The sequence below is a fragment of the Oryza brachyantha genome, chromosome 6, assembly GCF_000231095.2.
Source record: "Oryza brachyantha chromosome 6, ObraRS2, whole genome shotgun sequence".
NCBI classification, from domain to species: Eukaryota; Viridiplantae; Streptophyta; class Magnoliopsida; order Poales; family Poaceae; genus Oryza; species Oryza brachyantha.
Genome location: NC_023168.2, coordinates 15,679,305 through 15,688,732, shown reverse-complemented (window position 1 = coordinate 15,688,732; position 9,428 = coordinate 15,679,305). Strand labels below are relative to the sequence as shown.

General features: G+C 39.4%; 1 long non-coding RNA gene across 3 annotated transcripts; it reads right to left on the bottom strand.

Moving 5' to 3' along the window:
• Positions 1–6,867: 6,867 nt before the first annotated feature.
• LOC102702950 lies at positions 6,868–8,669 on the bottom strand. 3 transcript variants are annotated; one of them, XR_001550527.2, is made up of 5 exons: positions 8,590–8,669; positions 8,137–8,231; positions 7,831–8,049; positions 7,661–7,741; positions 6,868–7,439 (listed from the first exon to the last, which is right to left on the bottom strand). It is a non-coding gene; the product is annotated as an uncharacterized LOC102702950 (long non-coding RNA). The 3 variants fall into 3 exon arrangements; XR_001550526.2 differs by having other exon boundaries at positions 8,137–8,392; positions 8,590–8,656; XR_005812079.1 differs by having other exon boundaries at positions 7,831–7,976; positions 8,137–8,392; positions 8,590–8,656.
• Between the last annotated feature and the right edge of the window lie 759 nt (positions 8,670–9,428).

Here is a 9,428-nt window from a genome sequence, read left to right as displayed (position 1 = left end):
CTTGTATGTATATATATATATATATAGGCAGATCAAGTACGAGAACGAAGAGATGAAATCAACACTGATCAGCGCAGGGGCCGTTGGTTGGGGTACGTATACTCACTTCTGCCGCTGCTTCCCGAGCTGCCGCTGCTACCCGCGCTGCCGGCGGCGGCAGCTGCTGGCGCGACGAGGAGCCCGCCGGCGACAACGATGACCAGCACGACGAGCTGGATTATCGTGCGTAGCCGAGAGAGGGGCCGCCGGCCGGTGATCGCTGGCATGCTGAATGGCGTCGAGCGTCTCACTGTATCTCGATCGATCGGTCGAGGGCGCCGGGGGGTCAGCCAATGTAGTACCCGTCGTCTGTGCTGCTATCGCTTGCGGTTTACAAACTTTCTGCACTTGAGCTGTTGATCGAGCAGCATATATCGAGCGCACTTATGTAGGGCCACAGGGGTGGTGGCCGGCTTAATTTAGGGCCAAACAAGTCTAGTCAAAGGCCTTGACAAATTTTAGCCTATAAACATAAATAAAAATAAAAAGATCGAGCTGTAAAACTAATCCAAATCAGTCTACCGATGTAAGAAAAACCCTGACGATAAGATCGAATTCGTCGGCATGTTCGTAATGATTGGGCAAAGGCATTAACTACAGTAAATTAACCATCTATATTTTCCTCTGTGACAGCCACTCTTGGGGCACGAGCAGTGTATAAGGACTATTGACTATATAATCTATATGGATGGGACCCACCACATGCAGCATTAGCATTAGTTATGGCAAACCCTACCATGTTTATGGATAGAATAGAAAATAAAGTGGATCACAGATGAGAAGAGAATACGAGAGTATTTGTTCTTAACCATTAATGCTAATATGATCTCCTCACAAAATATATAAAGACAACCCTAAGGATTCTTTATTATATAATGACCGCTTTTGTAGTAAATTGTGAATATCCTTAGTCCTTTCAGGGTCTCTTAATTATTTATTCTTGCGTTGATGCCTAAAATCTTTGAGAAACCTTGAAATCATGAATTAACTCAGTCTATTGCTATTTTAATAACGGGATCGCACAAGGGTTTCAACATTATACAGCCTAGTTTGTGCTATACTCCACATTGTGTATGCCCAAATCAAATTCTTATTTTAAATCCTTTCTTGCAAATTATGTTCGGCAAGTAGTAGTAACCCTAGATTAACTTAGAACCCTAATTCAGTCCAAAATTTCCCGCAATCAAGAAACCCCTAGATTCAAATTTTTGCCCAAAATCCATTCATTCACGAAATCCTAGATGAAATCCCTCGAGTCAAATCAAATCTATTCTTGATTCAATTTAGAATCCAAAGCATCGGATTGCGTTAGGGCACTCACAGTGGTACAAACTACCGTACTTTCTGTACTCTAGGAGACCGTGTAAAAAAACTATCTTCTACAGTGTAACTTTTGTATCTTGATATCACATGACCCACTCGTCTCTCTGACAGACAGTCTTATTTTACGTGAAGACACTATGTCTTAATGTAGAACTAGTTTTTTTTATTATTTTTGTCTCTCTCTTCAATAGAAAAACATGTCACATCAGCAAATTGATTACGTGACATAGCAATAAATACATAAAAACTATTGTGTAACATGTGAGATGCATTTCTTTTGGGTTGTTGCCCACCTCCGGGCTGCCGAACTCCCTTCCTACCTATGCCGGCTACGTCACGGTGCCGCACGCTCTCTTCCCTGGATTGGTCACTCGATCACGCCCTGTGGCTTCATAGGCCGGCGACGCCGACGATCGCATCTTGGGGTCGTGTCACCGCATCGGGCTGGTGACACCCTTTCGCATCCGCGTGTGCGCGCTGCGCGACGAGCCGTCAACGTAGCGGGATCGGGTCGGTACTCAACGTGCCAAATTACCTTTTCAAGGGTCACATGTGACACTCGTGGTTGAGTCGTAACTAGTTGGTTCAGTGAAACCTACAATGGTAGAGGAAATTGTATTCGTTGGGTTAAGGAAGCATCCCGGACTTCTTGGTGTAGTATATTAGGGATCAGGATCAGGTGCAGTCACTATTATATATGACTGCAACTTTGGCAGTTGCCACTGATCTCACCATCCAACAACTAATGAACTATCCTGATCATTGCTCACATTTTCCCTCCCTTTAGATGTCTAAACCTGAACTATTCCGGTTCAAGAGTTTCATAAAAATACTTGGATAGTATTTTCTCCTTTAATCGAACATTCTGGAGTTCAAGAGAAATCAAATGTAATTTAGAAAGAAAATATGCACATAATTTATTTGAATAATAGGTTGATAATAGAATTGATAGATAAGCTAGATGGTGATTTTCCTCTGAATTTGGGTATTTGGGTGTGTAATGCATCCTCACAGCATTGACATATATATGGTAGTAATAAATTAAACCCAATTACAAAAGTTTCCTCGGCCTAGAATTTAATCATATCTACTTTCAAAATCAATGGAAAAGCACGACTTGTAAAGAAGACCGTTAGGATATGAGTCGAACAAAGCTTGAGTGATGGAAAAATGTGAGGTCCTAAAACTAACTCTCTCTCTCTATATATATATAATTTATGAATAAACCGCTTATGACTTGGAAAACATGCTTGTTAACTCATTCATCCATTAAAATAAATAAACTCAAGATTTTACAGTACAATATGTAGTAGCTCTTTTGGTGTTGCTCAACTATCTTCCTGGTACTCTCTAATGCTGAATGATAGGTGAAATTGGCGCTAAATATTTTCTCCTTCAGTTTTTTTACCTCCAAAACGCAGCTGCTAGAGGTCACGGGAGAAAAAAGGTGAGCAAAGATCCTGTTCGTTCCTTTGTTTTTGGATGGTGAGATCTGTGAACTGCCAAAGTTACAGTCCCTATTGTGACTTCACCTGATGTTGATCCGTATATTAGGATCTAACCTGTGGTCGGGCTGAGTGGCATGATGTGACCCCGACTTGGCTTGGGAAAGACCTTGTCGTGAAAACCGCCCAAGTTAAGTCATTGGCTGTGTCTGATCCATGTATTGGTGCCTAGAGTAATTCGTGTCCTGTGGGTAAAGTGCACTTTATCTGGAGAGGTTAACAAACTACTACTACATGGAACACTCCTGATGAACTGGTCATCAACAGATGCATCGCGATTCTTCGTGTAGTTTTTTTATGTTTTACCCTGCTGTGTGAAAATGTGTGGTTATTGTGTTGAGGTGAGTTCGCTGGCTAGGACAGCAGGACTCGAGAAATCGGTGAAAGTAAAGGACAGTATAACTCATGGAGTACATATAACTTTATATGATATAAAGTTGTTGCGCTCGTGGAGCTAGTCTTAAGGCTAATTCAGGGATAGCTGTGTAAGCTTTGAGAAATAAAATAAAGATTAACTCACAGTTCCGAGCAGATACCCCGTCTCAGTAAGAGCATCTCCAACAATGTACCAATCTGGTTCCCAAAACGATTTTTTTTAGATCTGTGTAAAAAACATACGTCCAACAGAGGCCCAATGTCGTTTCTAAAATAATTGTAGTCCCAATCCCAGCCCAAAAGTGGCTCAAATCTGGGGACGCAATCGGCGTTCCCAATCTGTACGTCGCGCGAAATTTTTCTCTCCGGAAGAGTCCGTCCCACGTTTTTTTTCTGCGCACACACTGAAGCCGCGCCATTCTCTGCACGACGCATCTCCTCCACCGGCGTCGCGGCGCATCTTCTCCGCCCCAGCTCGCCGTCGGCCCCGCCCATCCACCCTAGCCCCTCTGACTGAGGTCCCGCCGGCGCATCCCCCTCCGCCCCAGGTTGTTGCCAGGCCATCCTCCGACAGAGTTCGTCTCCGGGTCTTCCTCCTCCGGCCCAGGTTGCTGCCAGCGACGGCTCCGTCCCCTAGGTTGCCCGGGATTTACTCCTCCGCCCTAGATTGCTGCTAGCGCTCCCAAGTCCGCCAGGTATATTTGTGCCTAATCTGCCGTAGTTACATGCTTTGGTTTGGGTTTGGTTTGTGCCTAATCTGCCGCGCGTAGTTACAGGCTTACAAGGCCAATCTGCTAGTGCCTAATCTGTCCTATATAGTATGATCCTCCTCACACAGTTTTGGTTTGGGTTAAATTGTTCCTGGTATCCCGATACCGGTAAAATAAAAAGGAATTGTTCCTGCTGAAGCCGTGCTTTTTAAATGTTTTGATTTGGGATTGTTTCGTGGAATGTTGGAATTGAAAAAAAATGTAGAAATGATGGGTACGATTAAGGCTAGTAGAAGTATAGGCTGGCCGGTTAAGCTGTGTGTTGGCTGTATAGTCTTGTCTTGTATTTTATCCTTTCTTGTTCGTTCACATATATACCTGGGTTATGACCTCTGAATGCTCGTGAAAAATGATGGCTTGATTAGGGAGATTCAACTGTTTGATGAGTTAGTGAAATTGAGTAAATAACTATATATGGTTTTGAACTATATGTATCTATGTTATTAGAATATAGGTAAATACGCACAGAATGAACTTGTACTATCTGGTTATTTCTAAATTCTAAAATGGACATACATTCAAATTTTCAAACATTCTAAAAGCATGTAGCCATACAAATAAAATACAACTTTACAAGGAAACTTCAGATTTAGAATTTCCTTTCACTGGGTAACAACTTGAAGAATTTCTGGTTAGGTTTCGAGCTCAGCACAGTGCTGGTAATAAACCCATAAACCTTTGGAACAGCAGATAGGATTGAATTTTCCACCCTATTGGGCATCTTTGTTACTCTTCTAGCTCTGATAAAGACAACATAAGTCAAACAAGTACAATGCAGGGCACACAATAGTGATTATCTTAAACAATACAATAAATGAATGCCATCACCAGGGGATAACATTCCAAGTAAAACATCTGCATTTACATTTTCAGTAACAATATTGATGCTTAATTTCTTTAGTGAATGCAAATAGCAGACAATCATGCCATTTTGTTTGAAGATTAGCATGCTCACATGCATATTACTGCCATTGGTTGTGGGAAACTTTGTTTATGCAATAGAAGTAGTTCCCCCTTGCCTTTTGTAGCACTATTGGAAATGGGAGAAGAAGGTTACTACACTAATTTGCTGAATGAGGGCAATTGTTCAGATGATTGGGATGGTCAGAGTACACGACATGAGGAGGATCATACACCCATTGTGGAGAAAACTCCTTCAGCTAGACCTAATCAAAAAAGAACAAAGAATTTTACCGAGAATTTTACCCATTGTGCTTCTTGTTTCAGCATGGTTGAATACAAGTAAGGATCCAGTGCTCGGTATAAATCAAACCCGTTCTGCATTTTGGAGGAGAATTTATGACTACTTCCATAAGAACAAGCAATTTACATCAGTTCGTAGCCTAAGTTCAATTGCTCATCGTTGGAGAACTATTTAAGAAAATATGAACAAGTTTTGTGGGTGTGTTAGTCAAATTGAGGGAAGAAGACAAAGTGGGTGTACCATTGAGGACAAGGTAATTCATAATAATGTAGGCTCTTTTATCTAAATTTTATATGTTTTCTATAATTTTCTGACTTTAGTTGTTCAGATTACACAGGCGATGGCTTTGTTTGCTGCTACAGATGGGAAAAGGCAATTTCAATTCTCTCATTGCTGGTCTTTGTTGCGTTCGCAACCCAAGTGGCATGATCATATGAAGCATATGGATGATGAAAAGGCTAATGCAAACAAAAAACAGAAGTCTAACGCAAATACATGTCCAGTTAGAACTAGAACTAATAACGATATGACTTCCCATGATGTAGGAGAAATAGAAACTACAGAGAATGAAGTAAGTAAGAGACCAATGGGGAAAAAAAGGGCAAAGGAGCAACTGAGGAGAGGAGGGGGTGAAGGATGCTTAGAGGCTATTGAACATTTGTGGGAGAAAAAAAAAAGAGTTAGATGTGGAAAAAGAGCAAAAGAAGGAAGAGATGTATAACCAGTCTTACAAACTAGACATAGATAGGCTTGAACTAGAGAAAAAAGGGTTGCAAGTGAACTAGTTAGGGCTCAAGCTGAACAGGCGAGGGTTGCGTAGGAGGCTGATGAAGTACAATTGAAGAGAATGTTAGAAGAAGAGAGGATAATGACAGTAGATTTTACTTCAATGCCTCTACTTCAACAACAGTATTACAAGAGCCTTCAAAATGAGATAACTGCTCGTCGCATGAAAAACTCCGATTGACCTTGTAAGTGATTATTATTTGTTCGAATTATTTATTATGCTATTTGGTTACTTATCATTCTATTTTGTTTGATTAGGGATGCTTTATAAAAATATCAATGAGAGGAGGCGACAGAGCATTGTTTGGTGTTAGTAGTATTTATTTTGTTATATCCTCCTATCCAGGACAGTGCTGGGTGGTCATGAATTTCATTCGGTTAAGTAGTGTTATTTTACTTCTAAGCTGGACATTTTTTTTCATTTAGAAACGGTTCTATCATATTTCTGCTTTTAATCAAATATGGCTTCTGTTTGGTACTTCCGGTTGAGCATCCAGTCAGGAGAGAGAGAGTATCGCGAGGCTAATTCCCAGCAGTATATGGTCTTGATATTGAATGTTGCTAATCGCAGGTATTTTTATCCTAATAACCTACTAACAACACTAGTGATTCCAACATTTCTGGCACTTTTTCTCAGATTCATGCATGTTAAATAAGATGCATGTACGCAAGAATTTGCTTGTATACGCTGTCAGCCCATTGTTGGTTGGGAACTGATTATGCTCAGAGTTCTGATTATTATATGACACGTACTACTATGGTTGGCATCAACTACAAAGTTAAGTATAACTTCTGCATTATTGTATAGCTTATATAGCTTTCACAAAATCATATTATCTTTGTTTGATTAATATATAGAAACAGTCAAGTTATGAAACCATAACTTTAGGAAATACTGGTGCATCAAGACACGTTGAATCCAATATAGATTACAATAGTTCCTTAGAAGATAGCTGAAATAAAAATAATTTTAACAGAGTCACACTGAATTTATATAATACAATGTGATTCATGAATAATCATCTGGATGATGTTGCCACAAGTGCTCTACTAGGTCTTCTCGTAGCTGATGGTGCGTTTCATTGTCCCTTATTTTTTTGTGTGTCTTAATAAATTCCTCGAGATCCAGTGTTTCATCATGTGAAAATCTAACATTTTCTCCTCCCTCATCGAACCGTTCTCTAGGATCCACTTCTCCCTCATCTTCTATTATCATATTATGCATGATGACACACGCTTTCATAATATATCCCAGTGTCTCTTCATCCCATGATCGAGCCGACCCACGAACAATGGCAAAACGAGCTTGTAGAATCCCAAAGGCTCGTTCCACGTCCTTTCTTACCGCTTCTTGTGCTTTTGCAAAATATTTTCTCTTATTACCCTGTGGTTCTGGTATGGTTTTGGCAAATGTCGCCCAAGATGGGTATATGCCATCTGCAAGATAGTATCCCATCGTATAATTATGACCATTTATGTTATAGTTTACTTTAGGAGCCTCACCTTTAGCTAGCTTTGCAAACAATGGAGATCGATGTAACACATTTATATCATTATGAGACCCAGGTAAACAAAAAAAGCATGCCAAATCCAGAGATCCTTTGCAGCAACAGCTTCTAAAATTATTGTAGGCTCGTGCAAGTGGCCGGAGTACATACCTTGAAATGCTGAAGGGCAATTCTTCCACTTCCAATGCATGCAATCTATAGAACCTAACATTCCAGGGAACCCTCTTTTCTCTGCAAGTGCAAGTAATCGAGCCGTATCGTTTGTATTAGGTGATCTTAAGTACTCATGTTCAAAAACTGCAACAATTGATTTAACAAACCTTCTCAAACTCTCAAGAGCGGTACTTTCACCAAGGCCACAATAATCATCTACAGCATCTGCAGCTACACCGTAAGACAATTGACGAAGCGCTACAGTGACCTTCTGCAAACAACTTAATCCAAGTACGCCAGCTGCATTTCTCTTCTGCACAAAATAGTCATCATGTTGCTCTACTGTATTCATTATGCGTACAAAAAGAGAACGACTCATTCTAAACCTGCATGAACAAAACAAAATATAATAGGGACGAATATATTATCATTCGCAACCATGATTAAATAAATTAAATAGACTTGGTACAAACCTGCGTCTAAAATAAATCGGCCCGTAAGTCGGATTATCGGAGAAGTAATCGTGGTATAATCTCAAGTGTCGTGCTTCTCGGCTACGGTCAATCGTCTAGCAATAAACCCACCATGTTTTGGTAAATTAATAGAGTGTTCATATGAATACAAGATTTGTGTTGTCGCCAATAAAAATTCATCATCATCGTCAGATGAGGATTCATCTAATAGCTGTTGAAATAAGGAACGGGGATAACTCATTGCAGATTGGTTGAGCTGCAAAACTTTTCATTATTAGACTACAAATATGCCGTAAAATATATAATATTTGAGAGTACGAAGAATTAATTTTCATAAATTTCAGATCAATCCCAACTGTGTTTCTACACAAAAAAAATCATCGGACCATTAATTATAGAAGGGGAGGAGAAAGAAGAGAGCAATGTGGCACGGAGAAAAAGAAAAAAAAATACCGTCCACGGGCAATCCACGGCACGTACACGGCAGGCGGCGGCGTCGTACGCAGCGCCGGCGACGTCGTATGTTGGCGGGCGGCGACTTAAAGAAAAGGAAGAGAACGATCCTATCTCAACTAATTTGGTTGATTTGATCAACTAACTATTTTTAGGACTTTATTTTTGGGCTTCTATTGGAGTAGTGGGAATTTTTTAGGCCATTATTTTTTAGAAGGCCTCCAATACATAATTTTTAGAACTTAATTTTAAGCCCTGTATTGGAGATGCTCTAAGAAGCCCGCCAGGGATAATAGATTTTCCCATCCATGCCTTTTAATGACCTGTCTGTAATAATAAATATTTTATAGTTAATTTTTACATATGAAGTCAGATAAATACATATTTTCTTTGAAAGTTGTTGGCCTTGATGAGCTCTAAAACATTTTTTTTTCATTTGAGATATTTTACAGGTCGAAATATTCACTATAATTGCTCCTATATGTTTTTACAAAATCTCATAACTATGTTTCAAATGATCTGAAATGAATATGTTATCTATATGAAAATTATAATGTTCAATTGGATCCATAACTTTGTAATTGATTATTTTTCATTTAACATCATTTATAAACATTACATGTTTAGGATATGAAGTCAAAATAATAGCATCTCGCTTTCAAACAACAAGTATGAGATAATATAGGGAATACTTAGGCCTATAAAAAAATCTCAAATGAAAAAAAAATATCAACTACAAAGTTTTAGATATCGTCAATCCCAACAATTTTTTTTCATATAATATTAATCTTTATCCAGCTTCATATGAAAAACTTATATGCAAATATGTATTTTTTTAT